A 12,412-nucleotide genomic window follows, 5' to 3' on the forward strand; every position below is an offset into this window, starting at 1 on the left:
TTTTAAAACTTTAGACCAAAAACAGAACTTAAAAACACCAAGAAAGTATGTTTGCAGAGGAATGTCAGGATGGCTTGTCTGGTAACACTAAGACCTGTGTGCTTGTGGTTGTGAGTTCTAATCCAAGGATGAAGTGAAATCTTTTTTTTTTAGTTCAAAATTTAATGTAAACAGTCAAAAGCTCTAAGAAAACCTGAAGAACTGTAGGAGCAAGTAGCTCGGTGGACAAGAACACTGCTGTGAAGTTCTGATGTCATGGGTTCAATTCTTCTAAAGAACAAGACAACTTAAAGTTCAACATCCACATTGAAGATTGAGAGGAGATGAAAAATCCCACATTCTCGAGGAATTGGTTATGTGGTGTCTTTGTTCAGGACCATAAGGTTGTGGAGTCTGCAAGGTTGTCAGTTCAATTCAACAACTGCACAGTTGTGTCAAGTCCAACAGGTGTCAGGCTTGTTTCCACAAGTGTAGCAAAACACGACATACTAAAGTATGATTTTTCAACGACATACTATACCATGACTTCTCTTGGACTGACTGTGAGTCAACAGTGCCAACCACTTCACTATTGAACCACTATTGCTGTCATTTCAGACAATGGAGAGTGTTAACTGCCAGGAAGATACCAAAACAAGAAGCCATCTGTTTTATTTTCATAAACATTAAATCTATCTGGTTAATTTCCATGTGTCAGCAACAAAATGGAGCAGAGCCACAGCAGTGGAGAATCATCACATGATGAGAGGAGATAACATTAGTGACTGTAAATATCCACTCACAGCGTGTATAAGAGACAACGACCTTGGCTCAAACTCATTCCTTCTTTTCTGTCCAGAAGAAAATGAGACAAACCGCTCGTCTTTCTTTCACTTCCTCTTCATCAGCAGTCCACATTTTTACAGACCCTCGTTTGTCTTACCTTCTGGTCGATATGTTTTTTTGAGAGGTGTAGCAAGGCCTTTTACGTTTGGTAATGTTTGGTACTTGTGACCTTGAATTGCTCATCTGTCAACCTGGGTGCCAAAGTGCTAGTTCATGGGTGTCACAACAGGCCAAATCACCAAAACATGAACAGATAAAAAAAATAGCCTGTAAATAAACTGGCAGCACCATTATTATCATCAGTTACGCCAGTATTTCAATTTAGCACATTTCCTTAATGACTTTTTTTACAATAAATGTCTTAGACGATGTACATTCAACAGATATATTAACTATATATAGTACGTAAATCATATTATAGCCCAGATTATGGGACTGGGTTCCTCAGGATTGGGACGTACACAGGCCACATTCCCTACAACACATGCTCTCCCTCCCTCCCATAACCATCCATCTGAAAGTATCTTGTATACAGAGAGATTACAGAAGAGTACATCTCTATGCTGTGAGACATATCTCACTGTCTGAGTGTCTCTGTGTGAGTGTGTGTGTGTGTGTGTGTTAGTTCCAATAATCTCTCTCTTCTGGCTGTCACCGCCTGTCAGCCTACTGCCATGCCGTGATACAAGGACTGCTCCTTTATCTCTTGCATCACCGTTGCCATCACAGTTATGATTTCTGCCGGTGTGTGTGTGTGTGTGTGTGTGTGTGTCATATTGCATAACTCAGAAGTGATAGATCACCCACTTAGCAGCAGCGGTGAAATATGTGAGTGGTAGATTTTTATCCTCTTGGGGACCAAGAGGAAACTTTACCTTCACATATGCGGTGTCGGGGCCTGTCACACCACCACACCAAGATATTGGCTGCTGATTCATTTTGATCCTGTTTTATTCTCACACAAGTTCACATGGACGTCATCTGGAGATTTGTTGTGGCTGCAGGCAGGAAAATGTCCAACTGTTGCAAACCTTTCTGTTCTCACATCCAGCCTCAGAACGTCAGTGCACTTTCAGAGAGAAGCTGCCGAGAGCAGGAAACAGCAGACCACTGGTTTCAACCAAACCTCTGTGCGTTTTTATTTAGGATTTCATAATTAAATGACGAAAATCCATCGGAAAAATTAAACTCTTTAAAGAGTTGCTTTTTGTGCCAAAAAACCTACCCACACTCATAATCAGGACATTGTTGCCATCACTCTCATTTCCTTATTTCAGTCAAAAGCACCATGACAAGATACAACGCTATCATTTTCATATGTACGTGTGCAGACTTGAACATACATGAGGAATGTTATAATGCCGTTTGGTTCAGAAACCCGAGCTCACACATATCTGTGGTTCCCAACATATGGTCGTGGGTCGCAGAGAATGCTGTTGCATTATGGGTTGTTTTGTAGCAGTTGTGTTCTCGACTACTAGGATGTAAGATGTGTTTGTCATAATTCGCACAAATTGTGCTTTAAATGCCTCGTATGTGGAGTATGTGTGATGTGTATTGCAGCTACCAGGGAAATGTGTTTTTTGGAAAATATTAATACAAAGACGAGTTCTAGGTGTGACATGTTGTTTTAAAATGAGATGATAAGAAGTCCTAAGCAGCAGAAAGAGGTTATATATCTGAGAAAGTCTGGAAGATTATGCCAGTCAGGAGGAGCTTTATATTGTATAGAAGTATATCAACTGTGCACCGGGTGTTTGTGTGCACACACGTGTCGCCCCCCAACAGGATGGCCTTTATTAAGCACAGTAGAAGCAACACGAGCTACTGTTTTAGCCGTAACCCACGCCGGAAACATCCTCACGAGCCTGAGGAGCAGCAACAACAACAGACGCACGCAAAACCTGCGCATGCGCATAACTACCTTAGCTTAAAGACACAGTGCACAGAAGAGCACAGTGGAAGACACACAAAAAGACTGTTACTGTTAATAAATGTCATTGTTAGAATCTCAAAAAGCTTTTGTCAGTGAATAAATGCCCTGCATCACCAAGCAAGCATGGGGTAATGTAGTTAGGAGGAAGGGGGCGCTAATGGTAGCAACAAACACAAAGTTAGCCAACATTTAGCCAGTAGAAGACATAGCTGATTTTTTTTTCTTTTGTTTAATAAAAATGTGTTAATAATGTTGTGTCCTCAGACCAGATATCTGCCCCTGTATTATGGCATTCCAAGTCTCTGACCTTTGACCTTAGGTACCCCATAGAGCTGATCATTTAGAAACAGCATAGTTGAAATACTTCCACAGCTGACTCAGGAGGATGCTCAGTCCCCAGCTTCTCCAAAACTAAGTGACATGAGAGGTAAGTTATGATCCTTTTCATCACTGAATAGACTTCTGATTATTGATTAGTTGTGTGGGCCATAAAATATAAGACAATTGTTTAAAAGAACAATCTGTTTCTCACACCATCAAATGTATTGTGTCCTCAAAACTGAAAATCTAAATAATTAACAAATAATGATCAAATATTTTCATCAATTAATTGTTGCAACTCTAATACAGACAATTTATCATGATTATCATGTTAGAGGAAAGTCATTATTTCTCTTTCTCAGTCTATTTGGTTGTGTGTGTTTATTAGCATCCAGTAAGCTAAGTTAGCATCTGTTCTTTAGGTAAGACTAAGGCAGATGATCAATGCTGCAGCCTCTGAGGGCCCTATCAGTACACACACACTGAGCCGTATATTGAGTTGTCAGGTGGGAGCAGCAGAGGACACAGTCACCAAACACAAATCACTCGTGTGCATGTTGATGCACACAGTTCACTGCTGCAGCCTCTTGGGTCAATAAAGAGCCATTCCACTGGATTTACTGGTATTTACCAAGGGACCAGCACAGACAATTGTCAGTCAATCCGACTGCACCAATTAACAGCCAGTAAACAGACTGCTGAGTGGTCAACACGCACCACTGACCAGCAGCAGCTTTAAAACAACTGTGTGAGAAAAAGACTGCAGAAGAAATCTCTTCTTCTCTCACCTGTGTATTCTAGTTACATCACTGCCCAGCAGGAGTCCTTTTTACCTGGAAGTGAATCATTATTGTATCTACAGTTTTACCACAGCAGACAAAAGCTAACTTATAAGGTGATCAATGAGTGCAATGAGATGACATCCAAAGTCAATGCAAAGACATGTACAGTAAAGGTGAATTCCCTGCTGGTCGCCGTGAGTCCTGTTACCTTCACCTTTAAAAAACAAATGGTATCAAGCCAGATTTGGTGCAGCCGCCCCAGGTGTATAACCAGATTTCTGTCAGCACCTTAATTGAATTGCACAAATTGATGACTTGCACTAGTGTTGATTGAAATGTTCATTTATTTTCTCAGGTTTTATTCTGTATTCTCTGTTCATATAACTGTGGAGTATGTTTCTCTATTTAATTTAATTTAAATATTTAATTTCTTATTCATTGCATTCTTGCTAAAGCTGTGGAGTGGGTTTCACATATTCTAATCTATTAAACCCTTTTATTTTAATCTACCTTGTATTTCTCTTATATGTTCTATACATTATGTATCTAGCTACCTTGGTCTATGTCATGGCTTGAGTTTAAATATTTGAACATCGTCCACTCAATGCCTCAAAAGCCAGTGCTGAGAGATTTTGTTTTACTTACTGTACAGAGTGTGAGTAAATGAGAGAGTGAGAGAAAACAGGTAAAGGAGAAGAAGGAAGATCAGAAAGAGAGCAAGAGAGTTGGACTATCTGGTAACTTCTGAAATCATGTGTGAGTCACCTGATTCAAGTGGTTTATCTCACTGTTGTTGGTCGGTTGTTGGCTCTCGCAGTAGCACTGGTGTTTATTCAAATAGCTAATGCACGGTGTGCACAGGGCATGCAATAGTGTGTGAAAATGTCCTCACAATTCATTCATAGTACGTTTAGGACACAAACAGTCCCTGTTATAGCTTTCAGGGTCTTGGAGTCAGGGTCAGGGTCTTGGAGTCTGGCAGTTAGTGACCAGACAACATGGCCCCTAAAATCAAAGTCTCGACCCAGGCCAGGCTGTAAACTGGAGTTTTTAAACAAACTTTCCTTCAACAGGAGGAAACAGTGCATTTGTTCAGGACAATTTGCAGATTAATCATCATTTGCTTCTCCAGTGAGTATTTCTGGCACCAGGACAGTGTGTGTGTGTGTGTGTGTGTGGTATTCGGTGAAAATACACTACCAAGTGTGTTTATGGTAATGAAGGAACATGTCTCCCAGAGCAACAGTGTGGCCCGCTGATGTGTTTTTAATAGTTTTTGGACAACAACACAGCTCCCTGGCTCAGAGGAATTAGATATATCAGGCTTCAGATACGCAGCGACAATGGTAAACACTTTAATGGCCTAGATCCTCGGGAACAAAAAAAAAGAAGAAAGAAAGAAAGAAAAACTAATGTATGAACTTCAGTTTCTCTCAATTTCCAACACTTACACTGATGTGACTTTAATCCAAAGTTCGGTGCATTAATCCAAAGTGGCCTGGCTGGCGGTGGTGCTTGCTGTCCTTTGTGGCCCTTCTCCTCTGCCGTAGCGCGGGTGTAAATGTGTTGTGCAGATAAGAGCGGCAGAGCTGACAGCAGCTTATCAGAGATGGCTGATAGCAGCGAGCCAGCTTCTCCGGCTCTGATTTCACTCCTCTGCTCTCTGCGGCTCTTCTTTACTATCATCCTGCACTCACTGGAGCATGAACTCTGACCTTTCACCTCTGTTTATCAATACATTTATTTATTACACATTTTTTACTCTTTAATATTGTTCCAAAGTGGTAACTGCAACAGCTGCATGACAGTGTCTCGCGCTCCTGTTGTCGTCGGGGCTGCTGTTGTGTTGTGATGCGTTTAAACCTACACATGATGTGTTTGTACACATGCACACACACTCACCAGCCACTTTATTAGGTACACAGGACAGTGTGGTGACACCCTGTCTTCTGCCTCAGAAGTTGGATGTGTTAAACATTCAGAGATGGTTGTAATGATGGGCCATTTGAATTGCTGTTATGAGTTACTGAGAACTGCCTCCAAATGGATATTATCAGTTTTTTGGACCAGCTGTGTAATCCATCTGTAAACCATGTGTAAAGATGTGTGTATGTGCAAAAAGTAGATAAGCGGTTTCTACTCAGACCCACCCTGTCTGGCACCAACAACCATTACACATTCAAAGTCAGTTAAATCATCTTTCTTTTCCATTCTGATGAACTTCTGCAGATCGTCACGTGTACATCTCTTGGACACGTGTATTCACTTGTGTTTCCAGGACAGTTTCTTTATTATCTTGTGGTTTTATTTCATTTCCAAATAGCAAATACATACGATCAAGCACAAAGCATCACTGCTGCAACCAGATGAAAAGCAGAATCACGTTTTCTGGACGTACCATACTCGCTAATGTTCTAAAACTAAAACCCATATTCTGCAAAAGTGCCCGTTGTTACACTTTGTGTGTCAAACTATTTCATATCCACAAATATCTGGAGTGAAAATGTGCCTGAGCAGCACATACACATGTTGTAAGACCAACTTTCACACAGCACTAGATTTACTGTAGGTGTGCAGTAATCCTACTGTATATCACACAATAATGTCACATGGTCCTCAACTTCTTCTGGGTTTGACACCATACAAGTTCAAAGTTCTCATTTGAATGATTATAAAATTGCCAACTTGTGACAATGATAACGCATGTCCACCATGTTCACTTTTATCTACACAAATTTGACATTTAAGGTAGTGGTTTTTGGACACACACACACACACATTTAACTCATCCTTTTTACACACCATAGTGAACACACACCCGCCGTGAGCAGGAGCGGTGGGCAGTACTGGATTTCCTTTCCTGTTGACCATGGGATGCCCATCACATGGAGAAGCTCTACCTGGAGCACCACCCGAACAGAAACTTCATGTTAACACAACACAGCTCCAACAGCAGACGACTAAACCTGCATGTCTGCACATTATATTCAGTCGTAAAAAGCTAAGCGCCTATAGCCACCTATAACTGAATCATCAATGTTTATGTGGTTTTTAATACCCATTTGAAAGTCGACAGAATAGGTCAGCCGTTAGTGAAATGATTCAAATGTCTGTGCTACATGCTACACCTTAAAACCTTTGTTTTACTCACCACTAAACTGTTTTCCCACTGTGTATTTGTGTGTGTGTGCTTGTATTTGTTACCTCTTTAGGACCTTCTCTGGCATCTACATTGACCTTGTCAGGACCAGTGGTCCACATGGAGACCAAAACCTGGTCCTAATGAGGCACAACCTTGTTTTCTGAGGAATATTTGAATATTGCTTTGGTTAAGGTTAAGGATAATACTTTGTTCAGGCTGTCAGCGTGTGTCCTGTGTGAACCTGTGTGTGCGTAAATGTTATTAATATGAGTAAATAAATGTTGTTATGTGTCTGCATCAGTGGGTTCGGTTTCAGAGCTCTAACGTTTCAGTCTGGATGTGCAACTCCTCTGTCGTCGTCTCTCTTTCACACTCTCTCTCTCCTATATCATCTTTCACGATTTTCAGAAAGCCCCTCATATCACGTGCACACACACACACACACACACACACAAGAAAACACACACACATGCACACAATTCCAGGAATACTGACGCGTGGGTTCCTGGTTCTGGAGTCATGTGACCTGTCAGGACAGTCAGACAGAGAAAGCTGAGAGGGAGAAAATGTATTTATCAAATTGGTGTATTTCTGTGAAACAATCTGCAACTCAATGCTCATGAGCTTATGAGCATACATATCTAAGTATTTTCATATGTAAGTATTTACACATGTAAATACTTACATATGAAAATACTTAAGACGAAGAGTACACTTATTTATGACGACATGTAACAACAACGGAAACCAAATAAGATTAAAACTACTTTATGATACAGAATTCATTTAAAAGACTCTTATGACAGTAAGTGACATACGGTCAGTGCTGATGTCATCATGCGTGAGAACACCAGCCTGAGATGTGCTGAAAACACAAGGAAACACATCATTCATCTGTGTAACAAAAGTAACTGATCAAAATCAACTGTGTGTATTTTCTGCTTAAACTTGCTCTTAGGCAATACTTTATAAGGAGGGCGTATAACTGGCGTCTGTAAACCACTCACTATCCTGCACCAAAGCCTGTAGAGAAAATAAGCATTTTTAGCTCATTTTTAGCTCATTTTTATCTCAACTGAGCTGCTGGGCTTCTGCTGTTTCATTTGGTAAGATTGTGTTCCTCACGTGAATAAAAATCAAACTCTAAAATCACAAAATAACACACTGAGTGACGGAGGCTGCTGTGGATCAGTAACTGCTGTGTTATGTGATCTAAAATTGCAGATTTAGGTGTGAGGAATCACACAAACTCCAGTCAGAACAGTTTATCTAAGAGAAAGAGAAAATCAGAAGCACTGACAGCCACACTTCAAAATACCTGAACTGTCCCTTTGAAATCTTTGTTTTTTCCCTTTGCGCCCTGTTTTTTTTTTTGTTTTGTTTTTGTGTGTTTTTAAATGTTTTTCAGTCATAAACAGTAACAGATCATCTGGGACGGTGTGGTTCTTGGCTGGTCTTTAAATTCCACTGCTGACCTGAGACAAGACAGATGAGCCCACAGGAGGTCCAGAGGTCAGGCTGTGAAGAAGATGAGTTCCTGGAACCCTTTTTTAAACACAACTATAGTGTAATCATTCATTTATTTCTATAAACACTTTAAAATATGAATCTATTGGCTTTTGTAGCCGTGCAATAAGTATTTGACATGCTCTACGCACCCACCACCATAGTCCCCGACTCTTTTTAGAAACAGAGAGGGTCCAGCATTGGTTGCAGTATCCACGCTCACCATTAGATGTCACTCATTTTTACACCCTGTGCCTTTAAAGTCAAATTTCCACTGTACCACTTTCACACTGTCAGTGTTTCTATGTTGACTTACAGCACTGCTTTTCAACACGTCCTCAGCAGTTGTGGACACTGTGGACTGTGTCGTCTGTGATATGTGATACTTTAATTCTCAAGAGTCCCCCCTTTTTTATGTGGGATTAAAGTCGCTCACATCTCCATCGACAATAATCCCTTTTCATTCAAAATGTTGTCAAATGAAATTGATCCCTGTGAAAAGGACAGTTATCACCGTGGATAACAGCTCGCCTCTATGCAAGTGGACAGTTGTAGATTTATAAAATGACAGCTGAAAGTGCTGAAACAGCTGTTACAGTCTCACCACAGACACAGAACACAGTCATGTGACATAGGATCATGAGAAAACACAAGTGGGTGTCTGTATCTTTTTTTATTTCACTATTTTGTATTGTATTTGTCTTTAGTTCAGTATTAGGACGCTCACACACTGAAGCTGATGCTGACACGGGATGGGAATCAGGAACGATGTGCGACCAGACAAGCCTTTCAGCTCAATGTTAAAAATATGCTTTAAAATACTCCTAAAAAACATATATTCAATCACAGATTCATTGCATGTGCTTCCAAATGTAAAACAGAAAATTGATTATGTGCTCAGTTTTGCAGAGTTTTACTGAAAACTAACAATGTAAAAAGTATTTTTTCATATGTACATATACATATGTGTATATATATATATATATATATATATACATATATACATATATATATATACATATACATATACATATACATATACATATACATATATATAGGCACAGTGGTGTCAGAGTTGAGCTCTGGGCTGGTAGTTGGTTTAAAAAGAAACCAGTCTGTCGATAAACAAATGCAAACTGCAATGCCGTCTGCTTTAGATACATACAGTGCACTGGTTGCAGTAGAATAGATAGAAGGCTGTTTTCCATATGTTGAGTGCTGTAGTTCAGGTTCTTATGCAGTGTTTATAAATGCATAATTGTACTGAATGCTCAGTAGAAATGTGCCGTGTCAGCTGCAGACAGATTTCACACATCATATAAACTGCATCACAGGAAGAACACACAGGGGAGTGAGTCCATGTGTCTCCAACAGTGACCAGTGTAACTCCATGAAAGCTCCTCTCCAAGAATTTCAAATGTAAATCACACCCTCTTGAGTTTAAACTCAACACTAGGTATGGCGTAATAAAATAATTCATATCAAGAAATCGTAAAGTCGTTCACGCGAGTAAATGCCTCTCCATATGTGCTCAGCAATTAAGATCACTGAGTTTAAAGCACTTGAGTTGGTTGAGTTTCTTTTATTAGGGCCAGTTTCACTACTTTTAATCTAGCTGGACAAACCTATGATATTAGGCTGTCACCTAGAAACAAATTAGGATTAGGAGTCTGCAGCACTAAGAACTCCAGGACATGGGAAGATCTGGTCTATAGAGGAAAAATACAATTATTATCATTATTATTATTATTTTTTGTCTTTGGGCTTTTCCCTCTCTAAGGGTCACCACAGCAGGTAATCTGCATATTTGATTTGGCAGAGATTTTTAAGCTGGATGCCCTTCCTGATTTATCCAGGCTTGGGACCGTCACTAGGAGTCCCCCTGATGTGGCCCCCTTGTGGCTGGAGGAAAAATGCTATAATGAATAAGAGTGAATGAAACACAGATATGTACAGTACATTCATGTGATATGAGGTCAGGTAACAGCAGATCCCAGATTGTCTTCACAGTATTTTAACAAACATTAAAGTCTTTAAAACATCTTTTCAAACATTACAGTCTTTTTACAAACATTTCTTTGAACTCTGCTGTGTGACCTTCTGTCCAGTGTGTGTGTGTGTGTGTGTGTGGACAGTTTGATGCAGGGTTTTATCACTGACCCCCGCTGCTGCCACTTACTCTCCAGGTGAGCCAAAGGTCAGCATGAAGCTGTGATGATTGATGAGACGCAGCTCTAGTGCCTGCTACTGGCTCATTCTATAACCACTAAAAGGACACAGGACACCAAAGCCTATTCCACATGTAGATAGATTTATTTTTCTTCAATGATTTAAAAGAAAATACTCTCGTCCTCACACGCTACGTCCTCAAAGACGTCTTAACTGTAAATGTAACGTCCATGTTAGACAAAGAGACCAAGAGAAAATGCCTGTCCCTGCTCCAGTGGACAAGTCCAGTTAGCAACATTAGCACAAGTTTGGCTTTGGCTGATACTAACACACTGACAGCACACACACAATCTGGCGATTATAGGCTAAACAATTCACTTCTATGTGTTTACACATATGAATCAAGATTGTGAAAATATACACAGTGTGTGTGTGTGTGTGTGTGTGTGTGTGTGTGTGTGTGTGTGTGATCTGTGTTGATAACCAGTCAAACACTGCACACCCATTCACATGACACGTCGACATGTGGACTTCATATAACTCAACTTTTTGGTTGAACAATTACTCACTTAACCATTGATCCTCTCATTTAAAAAAAAAAACATAAATAACCTCTTACATGTGGACAGAATATTTTAAAGTTTTAATATTTGAAAATTTAAATATTCCAAATAAAATGGAAAATGTTCTGAATGATGAGAAGACAGATGTGTTTTTGTGCTGCACACATTTAAGACAAACATATTTCTGTGTCTGAAGGCACACAGAACATCTGGAGAATGTTCTCTCAATAGCCAGAAATGACAATCTGACACTAACACAGGTTAGAAAGTGAAATAAATCAACAGAAGGAGAAAAAGTTTGTACCACTGTCACTATGGATGAGCTCAGTATCAGCATCAGTCTGATACGGATCAAAATCACAGATTAGATTTGTGTCAATATTTTCAAACATCAAAATCAAAATCTATTTAATCATTAAAAAATATTGTATTTTATTGTTTGAAAACACACTTGTTCTTTGAACGATGTTTTTTGTTTGTGGGCGGGCCTTAGGAAGCTGGCAAAATAGTGACAGCTCAATGGACAGGAAGTTCCCCAAGTTTTCCACGTCAACATCTGACAAAATAATTGTAAATACTCCAGCCAATCAGCAAGCAGCTTCCTAAGGCCCGCCCACAAACAATACAACATGGTGCAAAGAACAAACCAGAGAGCACAAAGAACAAGTTTATTTTCAAACATTAAAATACATTCAATCCATATTTGTTTTGCTTCTTAAAAAGTGTTGTTTGAAAATATTGACACAAATCTAATTCCATGGTGGTGAGGCGATTGTTAGCTGACATGAGGTTTACTGTACAACAATGAAATCAGTTTACTAGACTGTGACTTCACTTCACTCAAAGGAAAGCGATGTCCACATTAATCAGTAAGCAAAGCAATCACTGGTCACAGCTCCCTGTGTCTGTGTCCATCCACAGGTGGATTTGCATTTAGAAAAGTTCAACTGAGCGACTGCATCCATTTAAAAATACACACACAGACACATTTAGCTTCTGACCATTTGACCATTTGACCTCCCTCTCTCTCCTTCTCCCTCTCTCTCTCCCTCTCTCTCTCCTTCTCCCTGTTGGACTCTCGTTGAGTATCTCCACCTCCCAGACAACTGTGTGGGTGTCATTTAGTCTCTGGTCTTGTCCCAGGCTGTTCCTGTAGACTTCCTGCCCA

Source organism: Solea solea, chromosome 16 (assembly GCF_958295425.1).
Source record: "Solea solea chromosome 16, fSolSol10.1, whole genome shotgun sequence".
Lineage (NCBI taxonomy): Eukaryota > Metazoa > Chordata > Actinopteri > Pleuronectiformes > Soleidae > Solea > Solea solea.